Below are 17,515 nucleotides of genomic sequence, written 5' to 3'. Positions count from 1 at the left end.
AGGTTACAGCGCACTTATTCTGCTCACAGCAGGGGTGCTCATTTTCCTTGCCCTGTGCCTGCTCTCTGCCCACAGCCCGTGCCCTTCGAGGCATCGCCTGCAGCGCCCGAGCCCAGCCATGCTGTGGACGCATCCTTCATCCCCCACGGTGCCTCACCTGCACGCCCCGCCAGCCTTCCCTCGGCCATCAGGCTTTTAATCCATCAGCACATGGGACAAAGAGCGGGCTTGGAGAGCAGATGATATATGTCAATGTTTTCCCGTCTTTTACTGGTGACTCATTTTTTCGTGGAGCCTGTTTTCCAGCGTGAGGAGAAGGTAACCCAGACAGTACCATGGAAGGGAGGTGTGAAGATTCAGATAAGTACAACAAAGATCACTCCAAATTATTTCTCAGGAAAACTCCAGATGACTATCATTATTAGTAATTTCAGTCTCTGAGGTCTGCTCAGTTACGTGAGACTGAGCTGAAACTTGGCCTAAGGTTTCCCTGCCTTTCAGTGGGTCTGATTGCTGTCTGAAAGATACAGTTGCTGTGAAGATGCTGTCTCTCATAATCTCACATTTATCTTATTCTCAGGTTTCTCACAAATCTTTCGACATGCCATGCTTAAGAGTAATCCCCAGTAAATCTAAAGTACGTGGCAGAACTCTGGAGGAAAAATCTGGGAGCAAAATCTAGAAGGAAAACTGTAGGCTGAAAAACAAATGATTAATCTCAAGTAAGTAGGTAAGAAGAAAGTCATAGAATACCAGTACTTTTCAATTATTTAAACTTAATCAGCGGCATATAAATCACCTGATCCTAATGTGACACCTTCCTTCACCACCCAGCCTCTTTCAAAAATATATCTTGGGTATTGGCCGAAAGCATCTTCTCAAAGAGTAGAGAAACACAACAACAAGGGTAGGACGAAATGATTCAAACAACTGTTACACGGTTAATTAACTACATAAAGCCACCGAAAAAGCCTTGAATGCGATTTGAGAAGTGCCGGCCGAGTTCTGAGCTGCTCTGGATTGACACAGCTGCATAGTTTCATGGGGCTGATCCAAGTGGCACCGGGCTGGGATCTGTCTGCCCTGCCTTGCTCCTCTCACAGGCACAGCGGAGAAGGAAACAACTAAAACTGTTCAAGCCACTCCAGCCATTACTTGTCTGCACTGATAACTAAATGAAGCTAATTGAATACTACTAGTCGCACCTCAGCCTTTATTATGGCAAAGGGTTTCTACCGTGCAGAGTCACTAGTAGATCTTATTCCCTGCCATGTACATTTACCGGTACAAACAGCCCCAAAGTGCCGACGGATAACCAGCTCTGAAATCCAGCAGCGCTGAGGTCCATGCCTACGTACAGCCACGTGCAGCAGATAAACGCGAGGGGTGAGGCTCTGGGGCTGGCCCTCCCCGCCCTTCCAGACACCATGGCACCACACGGGGGGCACGGCTTGCTGTTCCTCGGCAGCCGCCTGCATGCCCCCAGGAGCGAGCAGCGCATGTGGCCCTCGCCCCGCGGGGGCTGGCTGGCCCCAGCAGCAGGGGGTCAGGCCAGGGGACAGCGGCGAGTGTTGTGACACTTGCTGCAGCAGCTCCTGGGGAGAGGCAGGGGCCACCAGCGCACTGGAGCTCGGGCACCTCGGGTACATCTGGACCGCAGGTGAGAGCAGGCGTCTCCAGGTGCTGCCTGTGGCACAGAACGAAATTCTTGGGAAGAGATTGAAATCAGAGCCTCTTGCTTGGATCCCAGCCCTCGCAACCTGCTTCTCCTCCCACAGCGGTCGAGGCTGGTGTTGAGATGAGACTTCCCAGGCTTACCTTACGGAGAGGCGGCCGTGCTCTGGCGAGCCCTGGCACGCGCTCACAGGAGGACGGCAGGCAGGGCACGGCTCCCGTCACCATCCCGCATCCCCACTGGCACCAGGGATGCCGGGCCGTGCTGCTGCAGGGGTAGAGGAGAAGACAGGTTAGCACCTGTGGGGATGGCAGGGCAGCTCTGGCTTGGAGGACTGTGGCCACACAAAATGGGAGGATTGCGTCCCAGAGTGAAAGGCCAGACATCGTGCTGGCCTGCTGCTTCCAACCCCCCAGTACGCACAAAACGTACATGAATAACACATTTACATGCACCCATATGCATTTACATGCATGCTAAAACTGGCTACTAAACAGAATAGAAGTATGATGATATTGGGAATAAGAACTACAGATTACAGAATGGCTGAGGGCAACAGCAGGTGTTCTTGCTCAGCTCCCCATTTCCTGTAAGTTAAAGAGGATATCTGAAACCCACATGCTGGAGAAATGCTAACAGGGGTGATACAGTGAGAATGTGTCTGGGAAGATCATTTGGTATGAGATAGGCTGGAAAAAGTCAGGAGAACTTCACGTCTCTGACACGCTCTCCTATGGATCTGATCCCTTCATGTGCACGGCTTTCACTGGCTTACAGGAGCAAGAAAGACCGTGAGAGAAGGGCCTGAGACAAATACCTTGACAGTATTTTAGCTCAATCCTAGCAGAAACAAAGCAACATCAGAAAAAATGAAGTTGATAGCAATAATTTTAAGACATGATCATTATTTCCCACAAGTCATTTATGGCTAGATTTGGAAAGGTCTTCTCACGTAGCCATTGCAATGTGCGTTGCCCATGACAGTGGTTTAGTACTAAGCAGTTACAGTGCTTCTTTCTGTAAACCTAGAGCAGTGCGGGATGTAAGAGCCACCACGCCTGTGCAAACCTGGAAGCCCCTCACCTCCCAGAGCTTCTACACATGCACAGCCCGGGGGAGGACGTGGGTGTCAGTGAGAGGCAGGGACAGGCAACACAAGCCTGGACGTCCCAGGAAAACTCCACTCCACAGCTAACCCATGCCAGTTCCCCAACAAGCCACCTCCCAGAAGACATGAGGAAATGCACGAGCTCCTTACCTCGTGGAGGTGCTGGGTGGCTGCAACCATTAGTGCTGACAAGGTGCCCGGGTCCAGCTGCGTCGTGATCTGCGGGGCAGAAGAGCAAACGCTTGCGCGTGTGAGCTGACCGACCGATTTGCACAGGTATAATGCAGCTGTTGTGCAACACCGCTAGTGATTTATGTTTGCTATCTGCAGACAGGGCTGATGCCCAGGTTGCCTGCGGCATGCTTGCACGCACATGCACGCACGCCCCAGAGGGAGCGTGAAGTGGGGCCCTTGGATCTCAGTCAAGGCGGTGATTCAGCGGCAGAGCAGCGCGTGGCATCGGGAGCCGCTCGCCAGCTGCTTGTTGGGTGGGCTGGGGCCAGGTGACTTGTCTGAGCAGAGACAGACACCAGCGACTCGGGAGCCAGAGGAGAACAAAAGCATGAGTCCAACTTCAGTGTCCGTTCCCTTGACGCGCGACTTGACGACAGTTTGTAAAGCTATGTGGGAGAACAAAGTGGAAAGCATCTATTTTTCTGTCGTGGAGGGATGCTGAGCTCAAAACAAGACCTATTCCAAGAAACACAGAGTTCTGGCTTCTTTTTAGTCTTAATCCACCTCCTGCTACACACTCCTCTGCTCAAAACAGCACATACCTGCATAACATCACTTGCATGCGGGGCAGCCTTGTTTTGGTACAGGACCAGATTCAGGGAGGAAATTGGTTTCTGATGCTCTGAATGGCTGTGTAAATGAATGATGAATGAAGACACAGGCGAGCAGAGAGGTACAGGGAAGAAATTGATAAATAGAAGGGAGCACTGCGGAAAAAAACCAACGGGCTCTAAATTGCTTACACAAAATCCAGTAGTAATTTGCATGCTTAGTATTAGGTATTAATGGCATCTCTCCCCCTGCTGCACCGAAACGTGCTTTATATGCACAAATAAAGGAAACTACCAACCACCCGAGCGTTTGTGTTAGTTTTGGAGAACCCCCACGTTTAATTTCCAAGCTTAAAAGGAAATAAGACACCTGGAGCTGAGGAGATCATTGCTGTTTCCTTCCAGAGCAATTCCACATGTTTGACATCTCATCTATTGTTTGTGTCAGGCAAACGGTGCCTGGACAACACACAGAGTGGGCTGCAGCAGTAACGCGGCTCGCAAACGCCTATGAGCCTTGGTGATTCATCGCTCAGAGGAGCTCTCGCTTTAATCACGGAGGACTGGCAGATGAGGAAGGCCATGAGGATTTATGACTTCAGGGCAGAGTGACAGCTGTCCCAGGTATCCCAGCCCAAAGCTACAAATCAATGCCTTTATTAGAAGGTGACAGCATTAGCGGTGAAGGGTCGAGCAACCCACGGCCCGCCAAACAAAACTGCCACGTGAGGAAGCAACCCTGCCTCATGCACAGAAAAATCAATCCGACATGAAAGCTGCCCAATGACTGAGGGCTGCATCCATAAGCTCAACTCTAGCTGAGGAAATCTCACCTCTTGAGCGTTGGGATGCCCATTTTATCACAGGTATTAAGAAGTGCAGCTCCTGAGGCCTGCATGCTGTAGCCGGGGAGCGTCCCCCTGCCCAGCCAGCATCCCAGGGTGCCTGCTGCATCTCACCGCTCCACCTGGCCGGACCTCGCCACGTTCCCCTTCCTCCCACTTTGCTGTTTGAGAACAGCTCAGCATCCACAGCATGTTGTATGTGACAGACCGGCAGCTGCAGGACAGCTGCATCCCATCCCTGCAAGTGAGGCCAAAATGGACTTTTCTCAAGAGCTTGTGGCCAGAGACCATAACTGGAAATTAAAAGACCTGGGCTCTGTAATCCCTTATGTGCACAGGTGAGGACTTTCCTTATCTGTGTGCCTCAGTTTCTAAATCTTTGAAGTGGAAAAGCCGCCTCTCCAGGCTGTTTATTCTCAAAAATCGATTTGAGGCCTTCAGCTGGGCACGAAGTGCTGCTGTTGGCAGCAGCTGTGGCCTGGCTATGCCTAGAAATAATGGGAAGGAACTCAGGAGGAACACCCCAGCCAGCCTTCCCAGCCCACAAGCACGCATTAACCGTGGCGTGTCAGCCCAGGCCTGCTACGAGGACCTGGCCACAGGGTGGCTGAGGCGGTCATTGCGGTGTCCTGTCAGCACAGTTTAAGGCCAGGTGATTTGTCCATTTGATTTCAGTTTTCAGTCGCTGTAAAAACAGCACAGGTAATCAAATGGAGAAAAACAAAGAGCTTGAAACCTTGCTTTCTGACTGCGTGCCCTGCAGTTCTTTGCAGAGAGCAAAGTCAAAAGCAAGGTTGCGTTTACAAGCCGATGCCTGTTTTGTCATCGCAAAACACACTGACAGCACATCTAATTTAGAGATCTTGTCCACAGAGCTGAACGTCAATACAGGACAAGTGCCACCTCATGCTGCAAAGGCACAGCCAAGACACTTTGCCCGTGCAGGAGAGGACATGAAGCCAGGCGGCAGCAGCCCACCCAGCCTCCACCACCACCTCTGCTGAGGAGCACCCTCGCCAGGAAGCCTGCTGCAGTGTGTGGCCGCCCTCGCGGTAAAGGCACTTTGCCTCACGTCCTGTTTGACCCTCGGCACAACTTCGTGCCCTTCCCTTATGACGTTGCTGGCGGTAACCGGCAGGAGGTGAACCAAAGCCTGGCCAGGGTGAGCGGCTGGGAGTCTCAGGGCAGCTCCCCGTGACAGCCTCCTGATATTGCCTTCCCAGCGCCATGGGAAGTTCATCACCTGGGGGGAGCAAAGAGGACAAAACAAGGAAACTGAGGGAATGGTCACTGACTTGAGATTCTGTTGTGTCCTTGTCACGTACAGTTTTACCATTTCATTAGGAAATCTTACGGGTTTTTGTTGAGCTCTGCCTCAACTGTTGAGGCAGCATCAGTAAACAGAAAAAAACATCAAAATTTCCAAATGGAAACGTGCTCATAGATACAAGTCCCAGACATCAGCACTGCTGGAGCTTAGGGATTTGGTGCAATGTTTTCCTACTTTGACTTTCACTTCTCCAAGAGGTCACTTCCACCCATCACATACACAAAGCAGAATCTTACTTCTGAGGACGTCACCAGAGAGATGCAATTTTTCACTCACTGATGGAAGAGATGAGCCCTATCTTCCAAAACATTGCTGTGTGTCTAGTCAGTAATCAGAGAAAAAAAATCCTAAAAATATTTTGCCACTTATAAAACATAAAACAGTTTCCAACAAACGCTTAGAAATTACAAAATAGTAAAAATAACAAGCCAATGGTACCTTTGAAGTCCCAACAGCAACGTGAAGTCCGTTGTCTTGTTTTTCTTCAGAAAGAGAATTCCTGTGGTGCTGCCTCTGTATTCAAGGTGACTGGTTATGCAGCTAGTTCCTGAACTCTATACACTTCCAGCTGAAAGATCAGATGAAATGGACAAATGAGAAAGTTTCACTACAGTTGGGACTTCTGATCACAGAAGACTCCGTAACGTCAGTAGTTCCCAGAATAAGATGCCTGAGAATTGCAAAGAAAGACAGGAACATTCGACGTTGCCACGGCATTGCCAGGTGACTTGGTGGGGCAGACAGGAGTTCGCAGGCACACGAGGAAGCCAGCGGCTCTGCGGGTGGGGACACCACAGACCCCTGCCAGCATACCGCTTCAGTGCTGGAGAAACTCCAAATTTTCACTTGTTTCCCCACCAGGAAGGCCGTGAATAAGCATCCTTGGAAAACAGCCTGTTCCAAGACCTGACACATGACTATTTCTAACATTTTAGCAACCTGGGATTCTGGCTTTTTGGTTTTGGTCACTATTTCAGTAACATGTCTCAGATGTTTTGCTTTGCCTCTCAGCTTCAGACCCAATGCTGCATAGCCAGACGCTTGCAATATGCAACATCACAGACACCGGGAGAGCGCTGCATATACAATGGAAAAAATGCAGTGGTGACAAATACTTATCTATATATACACACACATGTATTGACATTCAGGTGGGCATGTGCAGCTGAGGTTTTTAAGGCTGGCAGGTTATTTACTCTTCTCCTGGCCTCAGAACTCTACAAGCAGCATTTCAGCAGAGCCCAGCAACCCACGGCCCTGTGACAAGGCTCAGGTGGGGAATTCACTGACCACAAGGCACCTCCGACAGCCTACAGCTCACCTAGCTTCCCAGCTGGCACAAAGCAAACATCACCTTTGCATCCACAGGCCATTACACTTGACTTTCGCATCCACTGCTAGCATCCTCCTAAATAAACATGCTAGTAATGAGGAAGGAAGGAGAGGGGAGGATTAGGCGGAAAAGCAGCACCTGCGCACCTCCACTGAGCTGCCTGGTTACTACATCCTGGTACGAAGGTGGTCTGGGAGGCTTCATGATGGATCGCATGTCACCTGCGAGAGCTCGCTCCATCCTCACCAACACGGAAAGCGGTCCTTAAACCTCCAGCAGCTGAAGCCCTGCCATCTGCCAGGCAGAGGAGCACACCATCCTCCCATCCACTTGGCCAGTGTGGGAGCCCCAACGCTGAGCATAAGGTGCAACCAATTTGTTTGTGCACAACTCTGGCTAGGAAACAGCAGCCAGTGCCTGGTGTGCTGCGCGGCACTCCCAGCTGTGCTGGAAGCACATCTGAGCTCAAGGGCTCCCAGCCGCCCGGCACGCGGCTCTCCCGACCAGGCAGAGAGAGCTGCTGCTGCCTGCGGTGGGATTTCTCGGTTTTCTGACCTGCGAGCACAACTCAGTCATAAAGCAGCTTGGGAAGAGGGCAGTGTCCTTTAGGCTTCCATTTGTAGACATGCAAATACTACTGTAACCTGATTAATCTTTTCTCCCCCTTCTACGTTGCCCATCACATAGGGCAAAAAGCGGGAATGTTTTTGGTCTTCCTTCACTAGCTGCGCTAATTTTTAATTTAAAGCCACAGTTACACCAAGGAGATGGATGGATTTGATTCAAACTTTACTCAAACATCCTCTGACTGAGCTTTGAGTAGTATGTACTGGCTGTGACTGCAAAAACCCATCTTCCAAAAGCATTCCCCACTCAGAGTTTGTGCAGCTTTGCTGACAGGAGCCCCCTCCCCACCTTTAGCCCCCGATGGGGTAACTTTGCTGGCTGTTCACGCTGGTCCCCACGCTGCTCACTCTGGCGAGGCACAGACCAAGCTGTGCCAAGCAAACCCCTGTACCTCAGTCACCATGGCAGTGTGTGGCTGCCTTGCCCACGCTGCAAATTCTCCACAGGTCACACCTGTGGCCAATAAGGCCTGAGGGAGAGAGCAGCAGGAAAACAGGTCATTAACTGAGCAAACACACTGATGCCACGAGGAAGCATTTGGCAGAGAGAGACAGCCGTGCTGCATTGCCTTCCAGTGCCTCCATCGGCGCGGGCACCACTGGCTGTTTTCCTCCCCACCACCATCCTCGCCCAGCCACTGCTGCGTATCCCAGTGGGGCAGGACATGGGGCTGACCCGCGTGGGCTCCTCTCCCCACGGCAGCCACCAGCTGGGCTCTGCAGGAGCGGGGCCGCACGCCCGCGCCAGGGCTCGCTGGGGACCAGCCCCGTGACTTGGGCGAAATGAAACACTTGGCCGTCTGGCATATCGCTCCGTTCCCCACCAACGGCACAAATAGTCACTGTGCGATGCACAAACACCGGGATCTATTATTGGCACCTCTTCTTGGCTCGCCGTCGTGACGTGCAACCCGCACGCAAGTGTTAGTGCCCTTATAAGGCTCCCAGCACAAACTTAAATTTGTTATCCTCTGGCCGATGATACAAACTGCAATCTCAGTAGCATACGGCATGGGGAGGTGGGAGATTTTCTTGGCTCTGTGGTGAGAGAGAGAAATTAAAAAAAGGAGCCTACAATGCTGAGTCACTGTGACAAATAACTTACTATGGCATACATTCAGGGTTTAGCAAAGAGGCAGCTGAGAGTGAGTCAGTGACTGACTAGTGCCTCCTAGATTTTCCTCCTTGGGAAAGATTCAATTTAATGTAACGAAGCGCTGGCAAAAAGTAGTTCTCAGTGTTACCATTACCAAGTCAATATCACTAATTACACATGTGGTTAAAACTGTCAAATTACATTACGTATTGTGGAATACATGCATGGTGTTTGGTGTATAGCATCACCCATTACAAAGCAATAAGTTCCATTAAAAATACGGGTTTTCACATGTGGGGAAATATGGCCAAACTTCAAATGTTTGGCCGTGTTATTTCAAGCATCTCCCCTCTTTTGGTTGCTTGACTTCTCAGCCTTATCAATGTCTTATTTAGCATTCTGGTTTAGTAGTCTGTCGCACAATTTATACCGAACTAGAGAGTTTTGCAACCAAAAAAAGACTGAGTGCAAAACGGTTTTGAGGTGGAAGTTGCACAGATGTCACAATCCACCAAAACACTTAGTCCCTGTAAAGTCAGATTTGCATGTGCTGAATCATGGCCAAAGCTATTCTTGTTTTGTTGTTGCTGCTGTGTTTTTCCCTCCTCCCTCCGGCCAGGCAGACAAGGTCTCACCCAGAGAAGCAGCTTGCTCAGGACCCCACACCCATCAGGTCTCCATGACGTTGCCCTCGTCCCCTTCCACAGCTCCAGCTCCTCTACCTGCCTCTGACAGCAACCTAAAACCGGGAGCAGCCCCGCAGTGGCTAAAAATCTGGAGACAGCCCCTTCCTACTTGTACAACCCCCCTCCCTTCCTGGCACAGCTCCTGATTAAATTCCCAAGTGTTCACACAGCTTCCTCCTGCCCCATGACAGGCACTGCTCCCTTTGGGAGGCTGCTTGCTGCCTCTCTGAACACGAGCACCAGGGAAAAATTTCCAAGGCAGGTCTGTCACCCAAGAGCCAGGGAAGCCGGGGCCAGGCTGGGCCACCCTGCAGTCCTCGCAGTGTGCTGCTGCTCCGGCCGATCCCTTCTATCTGCGCCTCATTTTCTCCTGACAGAGAGGGTTTTGCATCAGCCCTGAAATTCCTAAGATACTATGCTAACCGGTACACGATGGGGAAGATTATAACTGTTCACAAGCGGACCACAACCAGGTGGAAGGAATTTCCTATCTTCTTCTTCCACCTGAGCCATGGGGCTCAGCCTGGTAAGGGGAAGGGTTTTGCCTCAAGTAAGTCCAGCTGGGATGCTGCAGTCAGGCCATCCTTTCTGAGAACAAATAAAGGCATAGAATAATCCACTGTTCACTTGAAATGTTAATTAGTGAGTGAATTATACTCATGCTGTTCCTGTCTGACGGCTGGCTGCTAAAGAAGTGTAATTAGATATTCATCTCTGTTGTCCAACTTGTATGATCTACAGTGGCCCAGTTGCTCATGAATGTGTGCATAAAGCTGGTCAAATATTTTTGCATGATGCTTTTGTATGTTTCTTAAAAGAATGTCTTTTTCCCCCTAAAACAAAGCTTTTCTTGAGAAATGGTGATATCATCCACAATTTCACTATCTTTTTTTAGCCAAGCGCATCTCTGTCAAACCCTGCGGGACAAAGGGCCTCCTTACTTCCACTGCGGCCCCACCAAAGCACGTTACCAGCCCCCCCCCCAGAAAACCCCCACTGCTCTCCCAGGCAGGGCTGTGGGGCAGCCCAGGGCTTCCCCCAGGGAATAGGGCAGGCAGCGGGACTGGTGCTCAATGCACTGTGCCAGCATCAGGTCCTCCATGGCTGCTGACAGACTCGAAGCCAGGCTATGAAGTGATCCTACAGTGGACAAGAACATACAGTTGTGACCAAAAGTCCTCTTTTAAGGAGGAGCTGTCTTCTCTCTCTGAAGATCACACACAGACCCTTCTTTTAAGAGCAAATTCATATAATTTTAAATAAAAAAGTACTCGTGTTTTTTTTTTTTTTCAGGCAGTTATGAAGAGCAGCTCTCAGATATGACCTTTCCAAAATGCCTGCCAGCGATCAACTATAACACAAGAGATCTCAGTAATATTTTTCTAATGCAGAGTGAAGAGCAGCCAACTTCCCATAGAAAAGGAGGAGGATTTTCTCAAACTAATTTTATTTCCTTATCTTTAGTCATCTGCTGAAAAGAAAACACTAAATATATTCCCCAGTCTACTCCTTCCAGTGATAGCTCGAAGGAGTAAAGAACCATATGCTCCTTCAGCTGATCTATACTGTCTCCATGACAATGCACATTTACAAAGTTTGCTCCCCACAACTCTGTAGCGTGCGCTCTGGCTGCTCACGGTGCAGGATGCGGGCCAGCTGCCCGGCACAGCTGGTGGCACCGGCGGCCATCACCGTGGTGGCTGGGCTCTGTTCACCCGCCTGCTGCCACTGCTGCCACCCGAGGGGCTGTGCTGCTGCAGGTGCTCTAGGAGAGGCCATCCCGCTCCACACAGTGCGCCCAGACCCCTGGCTGGTGCCTGTCGCTGAGCTGGTGGCACAGCCGCGCGGCTCGGCCTACACACTGGCCGAGGCGCTGAGGCGGCAAGTCCCTCCCATCTCTGTACGGGCACTAACACGTGAAACACCTTGAAAGGAGAAATGGTTTTAGCTCGTTTTAACCAGTCAGAAAATCTTAGTGAATTTACACAGAAAAAATGTCTTCCTTAAAGCGTGCTTTTGCTTACGCAGCAGCAGGTTTGAGCCTGGCCAGTGCAGCTCCAGGGGGTGAGGGCCACACTGCTTCCTCGGCAGACATGCTTAGAGATGCTTGGCTGGGGCCAGGTGCTGGGAACAGCCTTAGGGGTCCCGGGACCCCAGCAGGGCAGGATGTGGCAGAAGCCCTATGGTACTGACAATCTCAGCCCCTAGGGATTAATTTTTATTGATGTTTACTGATGTTAGCTGCAGTTTGTGCCACAAGGCAGCGTGCTGTGTGATGTGCACACCACATGAATGGTAAAGGAGCAGCCTGGCAGGGCATGCAGGCTGGGGCACCTGTGAAATCGAGGGATCCCTTCCAAAACAGCATTACAAGAGGTCATATTCAGTAAGTCTTCCTTCCCAGGTACGGCAGGGCACCAACAACCTCCCATCACTAGCTTTACGCTCCAGGTGCATCACACCACGATAACCGGGCAGCCAACACAGCAGCCATCCTGGGCTCCTACCCCATGAAAAAGCCTAGAAAACATCTCATCTGCGACCACCAAGTGCTACCAACACCCAGGGAAGACACCAGTCAACAAAAAGGCAGCTGTGACCACCCCATCTGCCACCCAGACCAGCCAGGACAATGTTGGGGAAAGACCCTGCACCCTTGCAAAGAGGAGAGGCTGCGGGCAGTTTCACACTTGGCCCTTCCTACCTGCTGCTTGTTTCTTGAGAAGAGTTAAGAAAGGGTCAGAAATGCTGGCAGGTGGGCGGCAGCATGAGAATGGGGCTGATATTGCATCTGTGGGACTTAAGCACGTCACCCATGATCAGGACGTCTGATCCCAGAGGTGCAGGTGACCAGCCCCGATGGCTGGGGCAGCTCCTGCCGCCCAGAACTGGAGACATGACGGGCCTCTCCTCTACACTCCTTTAATGCCATTACGTCCCTGTATTTTCCCATCTCACTTGCAAAAGTTACATACCAAACAACATAAGGAAGTTGGGATTTACCTCCAACCAGCTAAACCAGCATGCCCAGCTTATTGACTAGCTTAATGGACAAGAAACTTTCTATTACGATGTAATAGAAGAAAAGCATTCAGGAACAGGCTGCGTCTGGGCCACAGGCTGTCAATTGGCAGCCTCCACTTCAACAAGTGCAGAAAGACGTTATATTGTTATTTTCAGAGCCCGTGTGTTTCACTATTCCCTGATCGGTACAATAGCTGTCAGCACTCCTGTTTTGAATTTCACACATTTGCTTAATCAGAAACCAACAAAAATATACAACCGGCTGCAGTGGCGCATGAGACAAATTCTTGCTTTATCAAGGAGTTACCCAAGATACGGGTTGCAGATCAGGTTAACCCCACGTAATCATTTTTAAAATGGAATTATAGTACATGTTTAAGATCAGTAATAAAAACCTCAGCTGGCTAAGAAGTCTATATTTAAAAATTAAGAAAAACAACATTTATTTTAAAGGAAACCTGACATATATTTTGAATTGTCAGAATGAAACATTTTTTTCCCCACTTCACAACCCCATAGACTGACCTAGGCAGCCAAAGCTCTAAGAATTTATCAGATGTCTTGATTTCTCCCGGACTGGCACTTTTCCATCAGAAGCCCGTCCCACTGAAGGTCTCCCCGGCTGCAATGCCCACTGCTCACATACCCCCGAGCGGACCCCGGGAGCTGGCAAGCACCAGCTTCTTCCACAGCTTTCTGCTGCTCAGCTCCTCCCAGTCTTTGGCCTCACAGCAGCCAGGCCCAGGATGCTGCTTGCAAGCTGTCTCAACATCCCTCTGACGTCTGTAAATATATGCCAAGTTCTAATTATGCTTGACAGTCTTCTGCAAATTCTGACTCTTTCTCCCCCCTCTTTGAAAATGCCAGATTTCTCCTGAAGTCTATTTAGAGGGAGTAAAATGAAGGCTTTTCTAATTAGAGACGAGTCTTCAGTTATCCCTTCACCTCCTGTACCAGGAGCAAAGATGAATTCTGCCAACAAGGAGTCACATCTAGACTAGTCTACCAGCATTATGCAATGGAAGGAGGTGTGCTGCGCAAGATCAGGTTTCTGCTGGGAGCGGAGACAGCTCAGAGTCACAGCTTCCTCTTCAAGCCTCCAAAACTCACAGATTCACGAAGACTTGGTTTCCCAGTGCAAAACAACCCTCTTTCAGGGAGAAAGAGCCAGCGCTGCCTAGGCTCTGCTAATCTCCCTGTTTAGCAGGAAAGCACACGGGGCCTGTTGTGCCAGAAGCTTGGGAGGCAGTGCCCGGAGTTATTTGGTGCCTCTGGAAGCTCCCCAGTGACTGACAACATGAAGGATTCAATGTGTACGCCCAAGCATCAAGCAAACACTGTCTATTAAGAAGTTTAAGGGGAGGAAATGCTTTCCAGACACACAAGCCTTTTCTAAGGGAATTGCTACTCTGTAGGATGTCAGACACATAATGCTGATGCCATAAATGTCACTATATAGCAGTTCTCATTCAGAAAATATATGATCGATGTCAAGAAAACCCAGTGAAATATATATATTCATTTTAATTCCCCTTAACCCTGCCCCTTTCTCCAGGGCTTTGAGGAACACGCTTCAGGAAAAGCTTTGAAGAGTCATGGAAGAAAAAAAAAATATAAAAAATAATCAATCTCCACCAGCTTTTGGGGGTGGGAAAAGCTAAAACTCACTGCATTGTATCAGGGTTCGAGGAAGGAGCACAGCCCTGGAAGACAGCACCCACGTGTGGCTGGCACCTTCATGGGCTGGGGGTGCAGTGACAGACAGGTCCCAGGGGCTTATCGGGCATTTTTGCCAGGAAAGATTTCAGCCCAGAGCCTGGTGGAAAAAAGCATCAGAGTAAGCAGAAGAGTTGCTAGATTTCTGCCCAGCAGCTCATGCAAAATTGTGTCCCAGTTAAAATATGTGTGTTTTTTCCTCTCCTGTTTGGGGCATATACACAGCTAAAAGCAGAGGGAGCCAGGGAGGCTTTACAAGTCCTTGGTCAAACCAATGCAAGCGAATGGACATGTGTGAACAGCCACAAGTCCTGAGCCCGCATGGTCAGCGGCATCTCGTGGTTCCCATACCACTGAGCTCTGTCTGGGACCAGCCCGCGCCCCCTCACTTCCCCTGGCTTCAGCAACCCTGGCCAGGGGAAGGTGCTCCCCCAAATCTACAAAAACAAAACCTATTTTCCTCTTTTCTTTTTCCTATTTACTCTGTTCCTTTTACATTCACCTAAGCCAGAAACTCTGCTATGTTGATTAATTTCAGCCCTGCAGGAATTTCTCCAGAGGCTGAAGCTGAGTGGCCACAGCACCAAGACACTGGCTTGCTGGGGCTGCTCTGCATCAGACCCCCACAGCCATGTGGTGAGGGACAGCAACAATCCTGAAACCCTCAGAGCCTGGAGACACAAGCTAGACAAAGAAAATATTACTGTCTTCATTAAGCGTGGAGATTAAGATCCTGATTTGTTTTATTCAGTTGCCTCTGGCTCCCTTCAGTCAATAGGGAGAGATAGACAGCTCCAAGGGTGACCCAAACCAAGTCGGATTAAATGCCCTGGAGATGTGCCTACGCAACTCCCTAGACTATATAGGGGGCTTAAAGCTATGGTCCTCCTGTTTTAGATGTGTTTGTCAAGTGGGGGTTTATCCAGGTGAGCTAACGTCTCAAGACTGCATCACGGCTGGGTTCAAGACGAAAACCTGAGGCTGGGGGAAGAGTTGTGCCTTCGTGCTTGGAAACCCAGGCCAAGACCCCAACAGAAGAGCCAGTCCCCCCATTTTACTGTATTACTTATGCACTTTATGGTCACCAAGAAGGTTTTTTTTTTTCCATACCTCTTGCTAAGTGACTCCCTGGAGTGGGCTGTTTGTCCCCCCAGCAGAAAATAAAGAGTCACACCAGCAGCAGAGGGTGTGGGGGCAGACGCTTTTTGGGCATCAGTACTGGCAGTTTTTAGAGCCTCCAAATGAGTAGGCGACTGTGCTGAGGCTCTTTCTCCCACCACAAATCACGAAGCCAAATATCTCAGCTGCACTGCATGTCTGCAGGAGCTCCTCCTCCAGTGCTGGGTAGTGTGGGAAGGGCTCTGTTGGCACGCAGCTCACCCGCACGCTTGCGTGCCTGTGGACAAAATTAAGGCAAGCCCCTGTGCATGTTCAACATGCACGCATGCACTAAGACCTGCTGCCACTTGTAGCCTGCCTGGCTTCACAAGAGCAACCCAGAGCACTCCAAGCACTGGGACTACGTGCCCACAGCCAAGCCCTCTGGGGATGTGTGAGTAGTCCTGTGCAGGGAGCAGGAAGACGTGAGCATCAGGGCACCAGAGTGCAGAAGTTTCCTATTGCTTCTTCTGAGAGGGAAACAAATTAGCTCAAGGTAGTAGAAACAGATGTACTTACATATCCTACACCCTTTAAAAGAAAGGCCCTTCTAGTGAAGCAGATGGGTTTAAGTGCCATTCAAAGCAATTCCTGCTTTACCCAAGAAAGCCTCGCACAAGCTTTACATGTGGACTACCCAAGCAGTGTAAACAAGAAAGGCTCTGGCCACACGTCTCTAGCATCACACAAAGCCTAACATCACGTGAAAGCAAAGCCGATGGAGTTGAGGAAAACAACCCCTACATCCTTGAACCTCATGCAGTATCACTGACTTTGAGCTGCCTGTGATTAGGAATGGAGCTTAGTTCTCCACTACTGCTTCTTTCTTTTTCTGCTCACATCTTTTGATACCCCACCCTCAGGGAGACCTCTTTAGGAACACATAACAGGATGGCTCCAGTGGTTCTTCTGAATTCTGAAGACCACTGCAAAAGGTGAGGATAATTTCACAAATAAACAATCACACAAAGAAAAGTCATCATTATAGATGTCACGTCTCTAAATTCTTCAATGGACACAGCTAAGCCACAGGTTTAGCAGCACTACCTTGGCCACATGGCACCTTCCCCTATGTTCATTTTCTTCAGGGACCAGAAGAATTAAAGCAACACAGTAAGCTTCATGGGTTTCCATTTTTTGTCTTCCCTTCTTTCGCAATCATGTACTGTGGACTAGGGTCATAGCCAACACTTACTATAGGCCCATTCATGGGGAATTATGCGGAAGACAAATAACATCTAATTTCTTGTTGTGTTCAATGAAAAGGTGCTAGACACAGGAAAAACGTGGGGTTATTTGTTCACTTCCAGTCAAGGCACTACTTAACAGCTAAAACTTTGGTAAAACAAAGCAGTAGAAGAGAGAACAGTCAGACTTTGTCAGACTGGTCAATATGCACAGATAAAAGATTAGCCTGAACAAAGTCTAGAGAGAAAGACATCCTCTTGTCCCTCCTCCGTGCCAGCTACCACAGCCGCTCAGCTCTCACTGCTGCTGCCATTTCAGAAGTGACAGCTTTCAGGAGAGCCAGGACTGGTTTGCAATGCTGAGCTGAGGGAAACACACGCAAGCTACAGCTGAACACAGAAACAAAGCAGACTAAGATATTTTTAAAAGAACAAAAAAGAGCCCTAAGGTAATAGAAGAGCGGAGTCAAGACAAAATGCTCCCAGCAATGAAAAGAAGGCTGCAGCTTTGGCTCACTGCTTAAGTCAGTGTTTAAGAAAGAAAGCCTAACACAAACAGAAATGAGGAGGCAGGGAATGCTCAACATACCTGCTGGTGGCAATGCTAAAAGCATTGAAGGGTCACCTCTTGTAGAAAAGAGCATTCCTGGGGGACGGCTGCTCTGTCTGCTTATATGTATGAATGTCCCCACCACCAGCACTCGTTTACTTTTGTTAACAGAGTATACTTGAGCCTTTTCCTGCAAGCACTTACACCTGTTTCCTGTAAGGGTGGTGACAGTGCTTGCAGGCTTCTCATACAGTCAAGTAGGCTAGAGATCAGCTGGCCCCTCATGAACAATACCTGCTAATAGTCCTTGTGTGCTGGGTACCCCACCTGTTCTACTCCGGACATCGCTCCTACTAAACAGTGCCCTTATAACTCTGGAGGAAGGAAAGGGGTAGC

The 17,515-nt window shown here is 49.7% G+C and overlaps 1 long non-coding RNA gene across 2 annotated transcripts; it reads right to left on the bottom strand.

Annotated features, from left to right (window-relative positions):
• Positions 1 to 485: 485 nt before the first annotated feature.
• On the bottom strand, positions 486 to 17,515 carry LOC106033827 (uncharacterized). Of its 2 annotated transcripts, XR_001205591.3 has the most exons (5): positions 17,159 to 17,515; positions 6,182 to 6,311; positions 2,934 to 3,002; positions 1,819 to 1,942; positions 486 to 1,687 (listed from the first exon to the last, which is right to left on the bottom strand). It is a non-coding gene; the product is annotated as an uncharacterized lncRNA (long non-coding RNA). The 2 variants fall into 2 exon arrangements; XR_010831850.1 differs by lacking the exons at positions 486 to 1,687; positions 1,819 to 1,942; positions 2,934 to 3,002 and adding an exon at positions 5,679 to 6,063 and having other exon boundaries at positions 17,159 to 17,369.

The sequence above is a fragment of the Anser cygnoides genome, chromosome 5, assembly GCF_040182565.1.
Source record: "Anser cygnoides isolate HZ-2024a breed goose chromosome 5, Taihu_goose_T2T_genome, whole genome shotgun sequence".
Lineage (NCBI taxonomy): Eukaryota > Metazoa > Chordata > Aves > Anseriformes > Anatidae > Anser > Anser cygnoides.
The sequence above is the reverse complement of the archived record's forward strand: the minus strand, read 5'-3'. Positions and strand labels throughout refer to the sequence as shown.